Raw genomic sequence first — 19,209 nt, 5'->3', positions numbered from 1 at the left:
TACAAGAACAGAAACAGGTGATGGGGGAAAGCATATGAACTGTGGCTCCACTATTCATTTTGCTGCAGGTAGATGTTCACCTGTGGTTTTGTCAGGGCAGGATGTTGGGGGATGGGGAAATCGGAGGCCCCTCTCAACTGAATGTATAGGAGGATCCCATACATTGGGGGGGATGTGTAAAGCCACAAAACACCAGAACGGGCTCAGCAAGTTGGAGATCTGCTTACTTGATTTTGGGAGGGTGGCATTAAGGGCTCTGGGATGCTCCCAGAGCCCTCCAGTCTTTTGCTTTGGCAATGATGAAAAGACCCTGCTGGAGCCCTGGAGCTTCCTTCCCAGAAGCAGGTTCCTTGCTCAGCCACAGTAACCGAATTTAGAGTGGTGCCAGCAGTTTCTCTGTACAGGGTGCTTCTTTAGATAGTTCCACATCCATCCATATTTCAGACATCATGTTATATTGGTACATCACGATGTTTAGCTGGTATTGTATCACGATATCGAAAACCAAACATCGTGTTGAGCTGAGATGTTGCAAAATTAAGAAGAACCACTTGGGGGTGCCAACGGGCCTCACGCCAGGCACCATTTTACAAAGTCCATTTTATCTGGTGCATCTCTTATCTGTGTTAAAATGGCGTCTTCCGCAAGGCCAATATTTGGCGCCCCCAGATGGATCTTCTGAATGTTGCATTATGTCAGCGAAGGCGGGTACCAACACTCTGGATGCTGTCAGAGCCCTGGCACCGGCTTCAGTGATCAGGCAGCTTTGAGGGGTGTGTGTGTGTGTGTGTGTGTGTAAGGGGGGAATAAAAAAAGAAAGTTGGTTTCCTTGATTTCCCTACATATCTTCAACCCCTTTCCTCCTTGCCTCCCAAATACACCTTCCCAAGTTGTTGCCCAGCCCTGCTGCCCTCAGCCAGGGCTCCCTTACTAGTCCCATAGCAGAATAAACTGGGATTATTTGATTCTGAGTTAAAAATAAATAAAATCTTCCCCTGTTTTTTAAGCCTCTCTCTTCCCCTCTCCTCCTGTTTCTGTGTGTGGAGTATCTATGATACTAATTACTTTCACTGTATTAACTTTAGAGGAAAAGATACTGATGTAAAAATTATCTGTACTATAAAATAAGGGTTGTAACAATATCTTAAAGGCAAGTAAAAATATGTAAGATTTAGACCCCATCAGTAGTAGCAGTTTCCAGAACATCACCCCCATTCACCTCCAGATATTTCCATCCTTATTTCAGACAACATGTTATATTAGTATATCGCGATGTTTAGCTGGTAACATATCACGATGTTGGAAAACCAAACATCGTGCAGAGCTGAGGTGGCACCATTTTATGAAGTCCATTTTGTCTGGTACATTTGTAATCTGCCATAAAATGGCGTGCTACATGAGTCCAATGTTTCGCGCCCCCAAGTGGATCTTCTTAATGTTGCAGCACATCTGCAAAGGCGGTGCCAGGGCTCTGGGAAAGCAGTGCCAGGGCTCTGGCCGTATCTGGGAGCACTTGCTGCATTTCCAAAGCCGGAAGCCTAGTAAGTGCTATCTTGGGGAGGAAAAAAGAGCTCTAGGACCTTGCCAGAGCTCTGGAGCTGCCTTCCCAAAAGCAGCCGCCTTGCTTAGCTGCACTGCAGCATCCTGCAGTTTTCCTGCACAGGGTGTTGATCTGAGGCGGTGCAAAATTGCAAAGATTCGTAACGGAGAAGATCCATTCATTTTTTGAAGGGGGCAACATATTTGCTTCAAAATATTTCTAAGCTCCATCCATTTTATCCATCTTTGAGAGGGTGGTGCCAGGGCTCTGTGATGCCAAAAGAGTTCTGGCACTGCCTCCCCAAAGCTGGGAAAACCTCATCGGATCCTAGCTATGGTTCCTGAATTTACTTCCACACGTACCTCCTGCGCTGGGGTCCTGGAGCCCTTGCCTCACCTCCGCTGTATGCGGGGAAAAACCTGTGTGGAGGGCTCCTTACCAATCTTGGGAAAGTAGTGCAAGAGCTTTGGCAGAGCCCCAGAGCCCTCCATTCCCCTTCCGAAAGCCCAGTAAGCAATGCCACAGCTTTGGGAAGGACAGAAGGGCTCTAGGACCCTACCAGAGTCTTGGAGCTGCTTTCACAGAAGCAGGTGCCATGCTCAGCCGCAGTGCGGAACATGGGTGCTGCCACCAGTTTCTCTATGCAGTGTGCTCAGCCGCAAATTTAAGATGATCCACTTGGGGGCGCCAAGTATTGGTCCACACCAGACCATTTTATGAAGTCCATTTTGTGTAGTCTATTTGTGATCTATCATAAAATGGCGAGCTGTGTGAGGCCAATATTTGGCGCCTCCAAGTGGATCTTCTTAATGTTGCACAATCTCTGTGAAAGTTGTGCCACCCTTCCAATGCCAGAAGCTTAGTATATGCTGTGGGAAGGAGAGAAGGGCTCTAGGACCCGGCCAGAGCCCTGGAGCTGCCTTCTCAGAACCAGACACCTTTATTTGCTGCAATGCGGACCCAGCATTTTCCTGCAAAATGGAGAGTGGGTTTCCCCTCTCTCCTTCCCTTAGTTTGCTTTTCCACTCACCTCCTGTATTGAGGCAGTGTCCCCCGATTTCCCACTTCCCTCTGAAATGCCCCCCAAATTATTGCCCAGCTGTGCCTGTTAAACAGCTGCTGCCCTCAGCTAGGGCTTCCTTGGAAGCTGCCACTGCTGATCCCATGGAAGAATAAACTGGGATTGTTTACTTCTGAGGTTTTTGTTTTAAAAAATCTCCCCCTGTTCCTTAAGCCTCTTTCCTCCCTTCACCTTCTGTTTTTGTCTCTGTGTGTGTGTGTGTTACTGTGTCACCATCGTGTCTATTAGGGAACAATCTGTCACCTTACTATTGATGTCTATGATACTAATTACTTCTAGTGTTTTAATTTTAGAGAAAATGCGGTGTACTATAAAAAAACAGTTGTAACAATATATTAAAGGGAAGCAGAAATTTGTAAGTTTAAGACAACCTCAGTAGCAGCAGTTGCCAGAACATTACGCTCTTCACCTCCACATGGTTCCATCCTAATTTCAGACATCATGTTTTATCAGGATATTGCGATGTTTAGCCACTGTGACATATCGTGATGTTGGAAACCAAACATCGTGCTGAGCTGATGGTGCAATATTCAGAAGATCCACTTGGGGGCACCAAAATGGCACCAGGCACCATTTCACGAAGTCTATTTTGTCTGGTGCATCTATTATCTGTCTTAAAATGGCACCTTACGCGAGGCCAATATTTGGCGCCCCCAAGTGGATTTACTTAATGTTGCAGCACCTCAGTGAAGGTGGAACCAGGGCTCTTGGGAGGTGGTGCCAGGGCTGTGACTGCATCCAGACATCCTCCGCTGCCCTTGGGAAGGAGAGAAGGGCTCTAGGATCTTGCCAGAGCCCTGGAGCTGTCTTCCCAGAAGCAGGCACCTTGCTTAGTTGCACTGCAACATCCTGCAATTTTCCAGCACAGGGCTCTGAGCTGAGGTGATGCAAAATTACAAAGATTCATAACGGAGAAGGTCCATTTGGGGTGCCATATATTTGTCTCAAAATATTACTAAGGTCCATTTTATCTGTCGTTGGGAGGGTGGTACCAAGGCTCTGAGATGCCACCAGACCCCGGCACTGCCATCCCAAACTAGGGTCAGCTCACCTCCCAAATGCCCCCCATTGCTGCCCAGCCCTGCCTTTTGAACAGCTGCTGCCCTCAACCAAGGCTTGCTTGGAAGCTGCTGCTGCTAGTTCCGTGAAAGAATAACTGGGATTATTTATATTGATGCAAGTATTTGCCCCCCCACCAGTTAGCTGAATGTGTAGGAAGGTCCCTGTGGAGGGCTGCTAACCCGATCTTGGGAAGGTAGTGCAAGGACTCGGGCAGCATGCCAGAGCCCTCCTGTTTCCATTCCCAAAGCCCAGTAAGTGTTTGTGCAGCTTTGGAAAGAATGGAAGGGCTCTAGGACCCTGCCAGAGCCCCTGAAACTTCCTTCCCAGAAGCTGGAGCTTTGCTAAACCGCAGTATGGGATTCAGAGTGGTGATATACATTTGGCTTGTGATATATTTCTCTGTATTCCTTGGAAAGTGGTATTGGATTTAGAGTGGTGCCAACAGTTTCTCTGCACAATCTGTGGTGCTGAGGTGGCTATCTGTCTCTCTGTGTGTTTTTTCTGTCTCCCTAAATGTGCTTCCCCAGATAGTTCCATCCATATTTCAGACATCATGTAATATGGGTACATCACGATGTTTAGCTGGTAATGTATCACAATGTTGAGTATCACGATGTTGAAAACCAAACATCGGGTTGAGCTGAGATGCTGCAAAATTAAGAAGATCCACTTGGGGACGCCAATGGGCCTCATGCTGGGCGCCATTTTACGAAGTTCATTTTATCTGGTTCATCTCTTATCTGTGTTTAAATGGCGTCTTGCACGAGGCCAATATTTGGCTCCCCCAAGTGGATCTTCTTAATATTGCAGCACCTCAGCTTTGAGTCCGAAATCCAGCCCTGTGGCTGAACAAGGCAAATGTTGTCCCTATTTTCAAAAATGGGAAAAGAGAGGACACAAACAATTACCGCCCAGTCAGCCTGACATCAATACCAGGAAAGATTCTAGAGCAGATCATTAAGCAAAAGGTCTGTGAGCACCTAGAAAGGAACACTGCGATCACTAAAAGTCAGCATGGGTTTCTGAAAAAAAAGTCATGTCAGACTAATCTGATCTCATTTTTTGACAGAATTACAAGCCTGGTAGATGAAGGGAATGCTGTGGATATAGCCTATCTTGATTTCAGCAAGGCCTTTGACAAGGTGCCCCATGATATTCTTGTAAAGAAACTGGTAAAATGCGGGCTATACAATGCTACCATTCAGTGGATTTGTAATTGGCTGACTGACCGAACCCAAAGGGTGCTCATCAATGGCTCCTCTTCATCCTGGAGAGTAGTGACTAGTGGGGTGCCACAGGGTTCTGTCTTGGGCCCAGTCTTATTCAACATCTTTATCAATGACTTGGATGATGGGCTTGAGGGCATCCTGAGCAAGTTTGCAGATGACACCAAATTGGGAGGGGTGGCTAATACCCCAGAGGACAGGATCAGACTTCAAAATGACCTTATCAGATTAGACAACTGGGCCAAAACAAACAAGATGAATTTTAACAAGGAGAAATGTAAAGTACTACACTTGGGCAAAAAATAATAATAATGAAAGGCAGAAATACAGGATGGGAGACCCCTGGCTTGAGAGCAGTACATGTGAAAAGTATCTAGGAGTCTTGGTAGACCACAAACTTGACATGAGTGAACAGTGTGATGCAGCCGCTAAAAAAGCCAATGCAATTCTGGGCTGCATAAATAGGAGTATAGCATCTAGATCTAGGGAAGTAATAGTACCACTGTATTCTGCTCTGCTCAGACCTCACCTGGAGTACTGTGTCCAGTTCTGGGCAACACCGTTCAAGAAGGATACTGACAAGCTGGAACGTGTCCACAAGAGGGCAATCAAAATGGTCAAAGGCCTGGAAACGATGCCTTATGAGGAATGGCTTAGGGAGCTGGGTATGTTTAGCCTGGAGAAGAGAAGGTTAAGGGGTGATATGATAGCCATGTTCAAATATATGAAAGGATGTCATATAGAGGAGGGAGAAAGGTTGTTTTCTGCTGCTCCAGAGAAGCAGACATGGAGCAATGGATTCCAACTACAAGAAAGAAGATTCCAGCTACACATTAGGAAGAACTTCCTGACAGTAAGAGCTGTTCGACAGTGGAATTTGCTACCAAGGAGTGTGGTGGAGTCTCCTTCTTTGGAGGTCTTTAAGCAGAGGCTTTCCCCTTCATGGATCAATGCCTTGTCGTGGCGAAGGGGCTTGAATAACTCAGAGAAGCTATGAGCTATGCCATGCAGGGCCACCCAAGATGGACAGGCCATAGTGGAGAGTTTTGACTAAACATGATCCACCTGGAGAAGGAACTAGCAAGCCACTCCAGTATCCCTGCCAAGAAAACTCCATGGACAAAGACAACAGGCATATAAAAGTTATGACACTGGAAGATGAGACCCTCAGGTTGGAAGGCATCCAACATGCTACTGAGGAAGAGCGGAGGACAAGTACAAGTAGCTTCAGAGCTGATGAAGCGGCTGGGCCAAAGCCGAAAGGTCGCTCAGTTGCGGATATGCCTGGAAGCGAAAAGAAAGTCCGATGCTGTAAAGAAAAATATTGCATAGGAACCTGGAACCATGGATAAAGGTAAGCTGGATGTGGTCAAAAATGAGATGACAATAATAAATATTGACATCCTGGGCATTAGTGAACTAAAATGGAAGGGAATGGGCGAATTCAGTTCGGATGACTATCATATCTACTACTGTGGGCAAGAATCCCATAGAAGAAATGGAGTGGCCCTCATAGTCAACAAAAGAGTGGCAAAAGCTGTAATGGGATGCAATCTCAAAAATGACAGAATGATCTCGATACGAATCCAAGACAGACCTTTTAAAATCACAGTAATCCAAGTTTATGCACCAACTACCGGTGCTGAAGAAAGTGAAATTGACCAGTTCTATGAAGACCTATAACACCTTCTAGAAATGACACCAAAGAAGGATGTTCTTCTTATTACAGGAGATTGGAATGCTAAAGGAGGGAATCAAGAGATAAAAGGAACAACTGGCAAGTTTGGCCTTGGAGTTCAAAATGAAGCAGGGCAAAGGCTAATAGAGTTCTGTCAAGAGAACAAGCTGGTCATCACAAACACTCTTTTCCAACAACACAAGAGACGACTCTACACATGGATATCACCAAATGGGCAGCATTGAAATCAGATTGATTATATTCTCTGCAGCCAAAGATGGAGAAACTCTATACAGTCAGCAAAAACAAAACCTGGAGCTGACTGTAACTCAGATCATCAGCTTCTTATAGCAAAATTCCAGCTTAAACTGAAGAAAGTAGGAAAAACCACTGGGCCAGTACGATACAATCTAAATCAAATCCCTTATGAATACACAGTGGAAGTGAGGAACAGGTTTAAGGATTTAGTTTTGGTGGACAGAGTGCCTGAAGAACTATGGATGGAGGCTCGTAACATTATACAGGAGGCAGCAACAAAAACCATCCCAAGGAAAAGGAAATGCAATAAAGCAAAATGGCTGTCCAACGAGGCCTTACAAATAGCGGAGGAGAGGAGGCAAGCAAAATGCAAGGGAGATCGGGAAAGATACAGGAAACTGAATGCAGATTTCCAAAAAATAGCAAGGAGAGACAAGAGGGTCTTCTTAAATGAGCAGTGCAAAGAAATAGAGGAAAACAATAGAATGGGGGAAACCAGACATCTGTTCAAGAAAACTGGAGATATGAAAGGAACATTTCGTACAAAGATTACCATAATAAAGGACAAAAGTGGTAAGGACCTAACAGAAGCAGAAGACATCAATAAGAGGTGGCAAGAATACACAGAGGAATTATACCAGAAAGAAACTTATAGAACAAAAGAGAAGAGAAATAGACTCCCTAGAAACCAACAAAACAATGATCAGCATTCTATATTCTAAACAACGCTTCTGACTCTTGGCAAATAGATGTAGGAAAAGAACACTCAAAACAAGAATACACTGCATCACCAAAAAAGACGGCAACACAACATTCTCCCCCAAATAAATAACTTCAGAATTTGCAGAATTTTACTCCAACCTATTCACCTCCCACAACCCACCTGAGAAGGAAATAAAAGAATTCATAGCAGGAGTGACCATGCTTACCTTAACAGATGAAGAACAGGAATACAAGGACAGGCCCATCACCCCAGAGGAAATAGACAAGGTCCTCAAAAACCTGAAACCACAAAAAGCCCCAGGTCCAGATGGCTTCACAGCAGAATTCTATAAGAAATTCAAAGAACCCCTAATGCCACACATGACTCGCCTATTTAATGAAATCATGAAAGGGGGGCCCATCCCCCAAACCTGGACCCACTCCAAAATAGTCTCCATCCCAAAACCACTGAAGGACAATCTCAAAGTTGAATCATATCGCCCAATCTCATTAATAAACCAAGACTACAAGATATTCACATCAATCCTGGCCAACCGCCTAAAACACTTCTTACGCAACTTAGTAGCCCCAGATCAGACCGGCTTCGTCCCTGGTCGCAATATCACAGACCCCATCAGGAAACTGCTGAACCTAATCGAACACAGCAAGGCAACCAAAATCCCACTGACAATTATGTCTCTAGACATCCTCAAAGCCTTTGATTGCCTAGAATGGAAATACCTGTTAGCAGTACTAACTAGCATGAAATTTGGCCCAAACTTTCTACAAATCCTCAAACAAATATACTCCCAAGCCTCAGCTAAATGCAGAATCAACAACATAGACTCGAATAACATAGAAATCCAAAGAGGCACAAAACAAGGATGCCCACTATCCCCCTTCCTATTTATACTAGCCCTAGAACCACTAGCAATCCGAATCCGTGCAGCCACAGACATCAAAGGAGTGGAAATAAAAGGCAGAACATATAAATTAGGGCTCTTTGCAGATAACCTAATGGTCACAACATCAGACCCCTTAAACACAGCAATCTCCCTAACCAGAGAACTCAACACATTTGCAACGGTGTCAGGCCTGCGAGTAAACTTTGCAATATCAGAAGCCATGTGCTTCAATACTCCTCCCCACACCCAGAAAGAACTCACTAAAATCACCAAAATAAAACTCCGTCACACCAAGTTCAGATACCTAGGGGTACAAATAACCAAAAATCTCAACAAATTATACCTATACAACTATAAACCCGTGTGGCAACAAATAAACAAAGACCTAAAGAGATGGAATAACATGAATTTCACCCTCTCAGATAAAATGGCAATGATCAAAATGATCACTCTCCCAAAATTAACCTACTTATTCCAAACCCTCCCAATCTGGATCCCCCCAAACCAACTCCGCAGATGGCAGAGAAAACTACACTCCTTCATCTTCTCACATAAAAAACAAAGAATAATCACCAAATACCTGCACCTCCCCACCTCACAAGGAGGATGGGGAATCCCTAACATAGAAACATATTATAGGGCCAACCAAATACGACATATAATCCCATATATACTGGAAGATGAGACAAAACAATGGATACACTTAGAGAGAGACACAATTGAAAGTATCTGCACCACAGCATACCCATTCCTCCCAAACAAACTAAGAAGGATCCCCACAACACTTAATAGGTACACACAAACCATGTTCAAAGCATGGAAAACAGAAACGGACAAACTATCCCCAACCACATCCCCATTAATCCCCCTGGTCTACCATCCATTATTCCACCATGCAGCACAAAACATCCAAACTAAAACTTGGCAAACCAAAGGCCTATATCGCCTAACAGACTTTTTACAAAAATAACATACCTCTGACAACACAAGAAATACAAGATAAACTAGAAGACACCCAAATACCCTGGTTAGCACAACACCAATTACATGCCCTCTTAAACAAGCCACCAATAAAATTAGCAGCAACAAGACCCCTGACACCCTTTGAAAACCTCCTCCTAACGACAAAGGGTCACGGCAAAGGGATGGTATCTGCAATATATAAAATACTGCTCCAAAATCCCACAAACCCCCCAGACACAATAAAAAAACAATGGGAAGATGACATAGGCTACGAGATTAACCCCACTCAATGGACCAGAATGTGGTCTAAACCCCCCTTTAAATCCATATCAGCAAAAAGGAAAGAACTCATTCTGAAAACCATCTACAGGTGGTACCTAACACCACGAAAACTAGCACTAATACGCCCAGGAACCTCATCAAAATGCTGGAGAGGATGCACCTCAACAGGCACATATTTCCACATGTGGTGGGAGTGCCCCCAAACCCAACAATTCTGGAGAACAACTGTAAGAGAAATAGGTAAAATTTCCGGTGTCCTTCCAGCCTCGGGGCGCCCCCCTGTGCCTACTGCTTCTGCTTCCCCTGCCCACCCTTCTCGCTCTACAGGCCTCACTGCCCTGCTGTCCCCTTGGGACCCCTCTGTCCCGCTCTCCTCCCAGGTTTCTCCTGGGAATCGCCGCTGTAGCTGGTCGCAGTGGCGGTGCCAACATTGCCCCCCTTCCGTTAGTACCTCGTCCGACACAGGACCGGTCACCTTGGTGACTGTGGCGGGTACCCATGCTGGGCCTGCCCCAAAATTCTTTGCGTACACTGGGTCCTGGGCCACGAATGTCCGGGGGTTCCTGCCTTTCCCCACCACTACCTCATCCTGAGCTCTGTCGGGGTGAAGTCGGTCCAGTCTAGTTGCAAGGCGCCGGCCCATTAGTAGTTCAGCTGGGCTCCGGCCCATCGTTGTGCTGGGGGTGCTGTGCTGTGCTAGAAGGAATGCGGCAAGGCGGTATTCCCAGTCCCCTTGTGTCATGCGGCGGAGGCTGTCCTTGGTGGTCCGCACCATGCGCTCTGCTTGGCCATTGGTGGCAGGGTGGAATGGTGCTGAGCGGATGTGGCGGATGGCGTTCTGCGCTGTGAAGGTCTGGAACTCCTCTGATGTAAATGCGGTTCCATTGTCCGAGACGAGGATGTTAGGAAGCCCGTGGGTTGCAAACAGCTTGCGTAGTACCCGGATGGCTGCCGCCGTAGAAGTGGACGGTACCAGTGCGACCTCCAGCCATTTGGTGTAGGAATCCACCACTATGAAGAATGTTTTTCCCTGGAAGGGGCCAGCGAAGTCCACGTGCAAGCGTGACCATGGATCTCGACTGGCCTCCCAGGGCTGGACTGGGGCCCTTGGGGGATCCGGGCGGGATTCTTGGCAGGTCTGGCAGTGTTGGACCCAGGCCTCTATCTCTCTGTCAATCCCCGGCCACCACACATAACTCCTGGCAAGGGCCTTCATCCTCACTACCCCTGGGTGTGTCTCGTGTAGGGCTGTGAGGACCCTTTTGCGGAGGGGCTGGGGAACAACGACCCTGCTTCCCCATAACAGGCACCCCTTGTGGGCCGACAGTTCGTGTTTGCGGGCTGCGTAGCCAGCAAATTCTGGCCCGGGGCTGCTGCTGGGCCATCCTCGCCACACCCAGTCCAGGACCCGGGAGATGACCCTATCTTTTTTGGAATGGTACGCAACTTCTTGTGCCTGAATGGGTCGGTCGGGAAGCAGCTCCAGGGTCATAACCTCTTGTGCAGGTGCTGGGTCAGGGCCTGTTTCTGGTAGTGGTAGCCTGCTGAGGGTGTCTGCGTGGCCCATCGCCTTCCCAGGGCGGTGGATTAGTGCATACTGGTAGCCGGCAAGGAAAATTGACCACCTGAGGATGCGGGGAGACAACACTTGGGGGGTCTGCTTCTCAGGGGCAAACAGGCCAAGCAACGGCTTGTGGTCAGTCACTATGGTAAAGGGCCGCCCGTACAAGAAATCATGGAATTTTTTTACGCCCTTCACGATTGCCAGACCCTCCTTGTCAATCTGTGAGTAGTTTCGTTTGGCTGCAGCAAGCGTCTGGGAGAAGTATGCCACCGGCACCTCTCTTCCATCCGGGAGTTGGTGTCCCAGGACAGCGCCAATGCCATAGGGAGAGGCGTCGCATGCCAGCACCACTGGCAGCCTTTCGTCGAAGTGTGCCAAGACCGAGTTCGAGACGAGCAAGTCCTTGACTGCCTGGAATGCGGCCCTTTGTCGCTGGCCCCACACCCAAGGGACCCTTTTATCTAGGAGTCTGTGTAGGGGCTCTGCTACCGCTGCCTTATGGGGAAGGAAGGCATGGTAAAAGTTCAATAGTCCCAAGAATGACTGAAGTTCGGGCCTGCTCTTGGGCGCTGAGGCCTCACAAATGGCCCGTACCTTGTCACTGGTTGGATGGACCCCTTCTGTGTCCACCTTAAATCCCAGAAAGTCCACCTGCGGCACTCCTAGTAAACACTTTTCCCGCTTCACCTTGAGGCCCGCCGTCTGGAAACGGTGCAGGACGGTGCGGAGGCGGTCCTCAAATTCCTCTGGTGTGGGCCCGGCGATCAACACATCATCGAAGAAGGGGGTGACACCAGGAATCCCTTTAAGGAGGGAGTCCATTAGATTCTGGAATATGCCTGGTGCCACGCTAATGCCAAATTGCAGCCGCTTTACTCTGAATGCCCCTCTGTGTGTCACAATCGTCTGAGCCTCTGCTGTGGCTTCGTCCACAGGTAATTGTTGATAGGCTTGGGCCAAGTCCAGTTTGCCAAAAATTTTGACCACTGGCACTGGGTGGCGAGGACATGGCTGACCACTGGCACTGGGTATGCATGGGCCGTGAGAGCCTTGTTTATGGTGCATTTGTAGTCTGCACAGATGCGTACCGAACCGTTGGGCTTGACGGGTGTGACGATCGGGGTTTCCCAGGGTGCATTAGGCACTGGCTCCAGCACTCCTTGCTCCACGAGCCGGTCCAATTCCTCGTCTATGCAGGGTTTCAGGGCGAATGGGACCCGACGGGCCTTGTGCCTGATGGGTCGTACCGCGGGGTCTAGCTGTAGGGCAATGGGGGGCCTGTATATCTTCCCAATGCCCCGTCGAAACCCCCCGGAAACTCTTTGCATATGGCGTCCACGTCCACTTGTAAGCTAGTGTGGTTCACCCCAGTAACGGCTAGCCCCAGTGGTCCAAACCATGCCAGTCCCAGTAAGCTAACGTAGGGGCCCTTCACTACCAGCAAGTCCAGTTGTTGCTTTCGCCCTCGATATTGCACCCTGAAGGTCCCCACCCCCATTGTGGGGACCTTACGTTTCTGGAAGTCCCGGAAGGTGAATGGGGCCGGCCTTAGTTTGGGACCCCCATTAGGGCACAGTTCCCTTAATGTTCGGGCCGAGATTATGGATAGAGTTGAACCCGTGTCCAGCTCCATGTGGCATGGGGCTCCCTCTATCTGTACCTCTACATAAATTTTCTCTGTGTTGGGATGGGGCAACTGGAATACCTGGTAGTCCGTGATCTCCGTTGAGTTGCCTTGGTGCATGGTGCCGTGTGACCTGGGGCTCCTGGGTTGGTCATCTGATACTGGTCGGTGGGTGAGCCGAGCCCGACACACCCGGGCTATGTGTCCCAATTTTCTGCACTGCCTGCACTCTGCATTGCGGAAACGGCAGGTCCTCCTCTCGTGGTTCTCCCCACAGCTTGCACAGTTCCCTCCTTCTCGTCGATGCTGCTGTGGTGTGTGTGCTGCTTGAGTGCGCCGCTGTACTCGGTGTACTTCCTCCCTGTCAGATTCTGGGTCGTCGGTGAGGTCTTCGTGGTGGACCCTCAGTTGGGATGGTGGAGCCGGTCGTGCCTCTTGCGTTGACCTCTTGGCGGCTTCGGTTGCCAGGGCTTCCTCCAGAGCGACCTGGAACGTGAGGTCCTTTTTGGCGTAGAGGCGTCGTTGCAACATCTCGTCCCTCAGGCCACCGATGAGGCGGTCACGAAGCATGTTTTCCAACTCTGAGAAGTTGCATAACCGGGCGGCTTGGCGGAGGGAGGTCACAAACCCAGTTATGGTTTCCCCTGGGGCTTGCCGCTTTGCATAGAAGGCATTTCGGCAAGCTACCACTGAGGGCTGTGGCGAGAAGTGCTCCTTCAGCCGATCCATTATTGTTTTGTAGGAGACGGTAGCGACATCTCTAGGTGCAAGGAGAGCCCGGGCGATTTCAAACGTCTCCTCTCCACAGACACTGAAGAATGTTGCCCTCTTCATGGCATCGTTGGTGACTTCTTTCGCTTGCAGGAGGAAGTTGAAACGGGCGGCGTACCCTTCCCAGTCTCCCGATGCTGGGTTGAATGGCGAGAAGCTGCTGTTGGTTGCCATTCTGGGTTCCTTGGGTCCTGGAGCTGAAGCCTGGATGCACGGTGCGATGCTGCGGTGCGGCAGGTGGCGGTGCTGCGGTGCAGTGTGTGGTGGCAGTCAGCTCAGCAGGATCCCACCTTCGTCGCCAGTGAAATATAGAGTGAATTTCATGCTCTTTATTCAGCTCATAGTCATCAAGGAGAAGAAGAGAAGACTGGCTCCTTTCCCAAAACCATCTGCTTATATACATTATTTACACAATGGGCCTTGCGTGATTGGCTACTTCAGGGCTACACCTGTGGGCCAATCAGGTTGTGGATTGACTTCTGCCTGCAGCCTGATTGGCTGCTCCTGCAGGCCAATCAGGTTGCGGATTCACTTCCACCTGGAGTTGGATTGGGTAGCTCCTGCGGACCAATCAGACTGCTGATTCTGAATCCTATTGTTCTAGGATTCAGCTCAGTACATAACATAACCCAACAAACATTAGAACTTACCCCAGAACTGGCTTGCTAAACCTCTTCCAGGACAATAACGCCCATCTACATCACAAAGAACTCATAACCCACTTACTCTCAGCAACCAGAAGCACCATAACCAGACACTGGAAAGACCTGTCAGGAGTAAGCATGGACCAATGGTACCAGACGGTGTGGGAAACAGCCCTACTAGAAAAATTAACCAATAAGTTGAAATTGACACGGGGACAAATAGAAGAAGACGGCTTCACCCCAGTATGGTTCCCCTTTATCACATAGACAGCCCAACAAGACAACGACAGAAATCCACCAACAGCATACAAATCAATATGGCTAACCTGACCCAGAACACCCACCCACCCCCACTCACACATGAAACAAAGACCACCACAGCCAACCACAAAAGAAAACTATATCCTAGGCCAACCCCTACAACTCTCACCATCAAAGGAAAACAAATGAACAGCAAAGAACTTGCACAACCAACGCTGACAACCCCCCCCCACATTAAATAAAATAGAAACATTGTCACATGACCCCCACCCCACCCCCCTCCCTTATCTACCTCTCTCCCCCTTTTCCTCCCCAATGTCTCAACAATTGAAACTGATCTGTAAAAATGTTATGAGAGACATTGCACACATCTTTGTAAACTGAGAAAACCTTTAATAAAAACTGAAAAAAAGAAAAAAAGAAGAAGAGGTGGCAAGAATACACAGAGGAATTATACCAGAAAGATATGGAGGTCTCGTACACCCCAGGTAGTGTGGTTGCTGACCTTGAGCCAGACATCTTGGAGAGTGAAGTCAAATGGGCCTTAGAAAGCACTGCTAATAACAAGGCCAGTGGAAGTGATGATATTCCAGCTGAACTATTTAAAATTTTAAAAGATGATGCTGTTAAGGTGCTACACCAATATGCCAGCAAGTTTGGAAAACTCAGCAATGGCCAGAGGATTGGAGAAGATCAGTCTACATCCCAATTCCAAAGAAGGGCAGTGCCAAAGAATGCTCCAACTACCGCACAATTGCCCTCATTTTACACGCTAGCAAGGTTATGCTTAAAATTCTACAAGGCAGGCTTAGGCAGTATGTGGACCGAGAACTCCCAGAATTGCAAGCTGGATTTCGAAGGGGCAGAGGAACCAGAGACCAAATAGCAAACATGCGCTGGATTATGCAGAAAGCTAGAGAGTTCCAGAAAAATGTCTACTTCTGCTTCATTGTCTATGCAAAAGCCTTTGACTGTGTCGACCACAGCAAACTATGGCAAGTTCTTAAAGAAATGGGAGTGCCTGATCACCTCATCTGTCTCCTGAGAAATCTCTATGTGGGACAAGAAGTTACAGTTAGAACTGGATATGGAACAACTGATTGGTTCAAAATTGGGAAAGGAGTACGAGAAGGTTGTATATTGTCTCCCTGGCTTCCAGGAAAGATGGCGCCGGGCCAAGTCACTTCCAAACTTTTTATCGGAAAGCCTGAATCTGCTCACCACTCTAACCACATTAATCAAGTGCAAAGAGGCTGCTCCCTCTGACTCGACATCCAGCAACAGGGCAAATGACGGGGAACTCAAGCCAGGACCAGAGCATAAAAAAACAAACAGAAACAAACCTGTGCAAGAGGGAGGGATCCCTGTTCTCAAAAAACAAAAACAAAAAATGGCCTCTAAGAGAAAACATCCCACACAAAATGTGAAAAATCCAAAAACATCAAGTTGAGAGGACGAAAGGGAACCTCGAGTGGCAAGGGGGGGAAAATGAATTTCCAAAAGCTGTTCAAATTGCTGGAGAACTTAACATCAGAGAAATCGGGCCCCTATACCCAGAAGGGAAAAATAAACACACAGGAATCATCCAAGCATGCTGGGGAAACGCCCCACGCTCTTTCAGAACCCACATTGACCCTTGGTGGAGAACCAGCGAAATATATGGAACCTTCAGTCTACAAGCAGGCCCCCTTGTTACGGGCGCCCCAAGGAGAGCCTGGCAACCCTAACACTCCAAAGAAGGCCCAAGTCAATTTATCACAGACTTGCTGGAAGTTAAAATTGAATAACCACAAACTGGTTATCTCAATACTATCTATGAAAAGACGTCCCTCACCCCATGCTATGAGAAAAGAAAACATCTCTGGAATAATTGCCACAGTCACCGGGGGGGCCTTGTGACAGCAAAAAAGATCAGCGAGGTAAAAGTCCTCCCTTATGACATAGCACAATGCAGAGCCATAGTGACCTTTAAGGACGGGCTCTCAGTTAAACAGATCCTGTCAGTCAAAGAAAATTTTCTGAGGGAAGATCTCCTAGTGCAGCGCTTCTTCGAAAATACCGAAGACCCTTATCCACTCATTGGATCCTTTAAGCCAGGCAAGCCAAAAATCAAAGCAAATCCAAATGAAGCTAATAGCAGCGGACACTACAAACCACCCCTCCCTGTGATGGGCTTTTCCAAACAGGCGGGACCGCGGAAGAAAACCTCTCAACCAACAATCACACCAGAAATCGACATCCCCCCTGAGGAGGAGTACCCCCTCACAACTTACTATGAGCAGATCCAACGCTCCCAGGATGCACTAATCAAAAGACTCTCGGTCATAAGGAATTCCCTACATCTTCTAGCCCAGCCACCGCCTTTGGAATTCAATTTTACCAACCACAAATCCAAACCCCTAACCAATGAAGAATGGACTACCTGTCTATTTCTGTCCCCAGAAGAAATGGGCTCCCCCACGCCTCCTTCAATTCCGCAACACAAATTACAACAAATTGAGCTAGTGGTACCAGCGCCGGGAAACGGCTCAATCCTCAGGGACTGTCTGGGCACCCTGGAAGCCATCTACACAGAGGATTGAATACAGGAGTCAGCGGGCGGCTGCCCGCTCGGACACACCAACATCCTTACCCGTAAGGGTTCCCATAAAACATTACAACCCGGAAAAATCAAGGCCAACTTTAAGGCACAAAGGAGTCAGTGGCAAAAAACAGCTGAGTGCGATAAAATCGAAAACTCTCATGGAAAAACCTCTGTGCTAAACATTCTCTCCTGGAACGTAGCAGGCTGGGCTAGATGCTTATCCCACTCTTCTGACATTCCTTTTTATCATCAAAACTTCAATATTATTGCCAGGCCCTCCAGGAGACTTGGGCAGCTGAAAATCCAACCCTGGAAGGCTACCACACATATGCTGTAGGGGCGGTCGCCATAGCTGCCAAGTTATCCCTTTTTTTAAGGGATTTCCCCTTATGCTGAATAGGCTTCCTCACGAGAAAAGGAAAAACTTGGCAGCTATGGCGGTCGCAGGTAGAGGCCCAGGGAGGCTCAAAGGGGGGCTATGTATTCTGATCTCAACACACTTAAATGCCTTATGCAAGGAATTGTCCCCACTAGAGCAGCTTGCAATGGCCCTACTTATCTCCTGGAGAAACTGCAATTTCCTAATCATTAACGTCTACATTCCCCCAACCTCTAAAAAAACTGATATTGAGAGTAACTGGACAAAACTGGACCTATATGTCAGGACACTGCAAGCAGACTATCTGGGAGCAATGGTCCTGCTGGCGGGCGACCTTAATGCTAGGTTAGGGCCGGATGACCCCATTTTGGAAATTAAATACAGGTACAAAATTGGCTACCTAGCTGTCTCTGACCCAGAAACCTACCAACCTCCAAGGTAGTCAAAGGATCAACACTCAAACTTCGCAGGAGCCTGTCTCCTCAAATTCTCCCGACAGCTGAATCTCCCTATTTTAAATGGGTGTACCAGCGGCGACATCCCTGGGGAATTCACCTACATGTCTGGGGCAAAAACAAGCACAATCAACTACATGCTGGCAGATAAAGAACTACTACCAAAAATTGAATACCTAAAAGTACTTCCATTCATCGAAGGGGACCATTTTCCTTTGCACCTGCAGGTAGCACCAAAAATCAAATCTTCCTTCCTCAGGACATTATATCCCACTGAGATTACTGCCCTAGAGCGACCTGGCTGCAGAGCCAAATGGTCCCAGGCCCTCAGCCTCAGACTGAAGGAGCTCCTATCCCCTGGAAAATTAAGTACAATCTTAAATGGCATTGGGCCCAATTCCAAGTCTGAGGACCCAATTACGGTATATGAGAGCCTACTACAAGAATTAAAACCGTACTTATTCAACACCCCAGGGGGGGGGGAGTTCAACAAACCACCAATACCTAATAAACCCTGGTTCGACCTCACTTGCCTGGAAGCCAAGAGAGCCCTACGAAACGCATACAAAGCTGCCTTGACAGCCGAAAAGGCAGACAGACTGCAAGCCTATTATACTGTCTGCTTCCAAAAAACAAGAGTACAAAAAGCTTATAATTCAGCAAAAGAATGCCTACAGCAGAAAATGCTGGGCGGAACTAATCAGTGCGGCGAAATCCAAAGACCAAACCCTTTTTTGGAGACTGGCGGCCCCTGGCATCCGCAAGACCAACTCGTCCCTAATCTCACAAATTCCCCAAAACCTCTGGGTCTCGTATTTCCAATCTCTATATGACGACACTGAACTACCACCTCAGACCTGCAAAATAGAACAACTGGCAAAATGGCCCCCAGTAACAGTAACTGAAATGAAAACCTACATCAACCAACTGAAATCGGCTAAAGCCCCAGGCCTAGACGGCATTACGCCAGAAATGTTAAAAGCACAAGTGGACTGGTGGGCACCATTTCTAGCCGCTCTCTTTACGCATATAGATGACTCTGGCTGCATCCCCAGAGATTGGGGAATAGCCACAATAGTGCCATTCTACAAAAAGGGCAACAGACGGGATCCAGCAAACTACAGGCCGATCAGCCTACTAAGCGTGACCAGTAAGCTCTATGCAAAGCACCTTCTCACCAAGTTTTCAGACTGGTTAGAGAAGGAAGACATTCTTGCAATCGAACAAGCG

General features: G+C 47.9%; 1 pseudogene; it reads right to left on the bottom strand.

The window, feature by feature from the left end:
• Positions 1 to 4,429: 4,429 nt before the first annotated feature.
• LOC132591536 (uncharacterized protein K02A2.6-like) lies at positions 4,430 to 18,941 on the bottom strand (annotated as a pseudogene).
• Positions 18,942 to 19,209: the final 268 nt, after the last annotated feature.

This window comes from Zootoca vivipara, chromosome Z (genome assembly GCF_963506605.1).
Source record: "Zootoca vivipara chromosome Z, rZooViv1.1, whole genome shotgun sequence".
Lineage (NCBI taxonomy): Eukaryota > Metazoa > Chordata > Lepidosauria > Squamata > Lacertidae > Zootoca > Zootoca vivipara.
The sequence above is the reverse complement of the archived record's forward strand: the minus strand, read 5'-3'. Positions and strand labels throughout refer to the sequence as shown.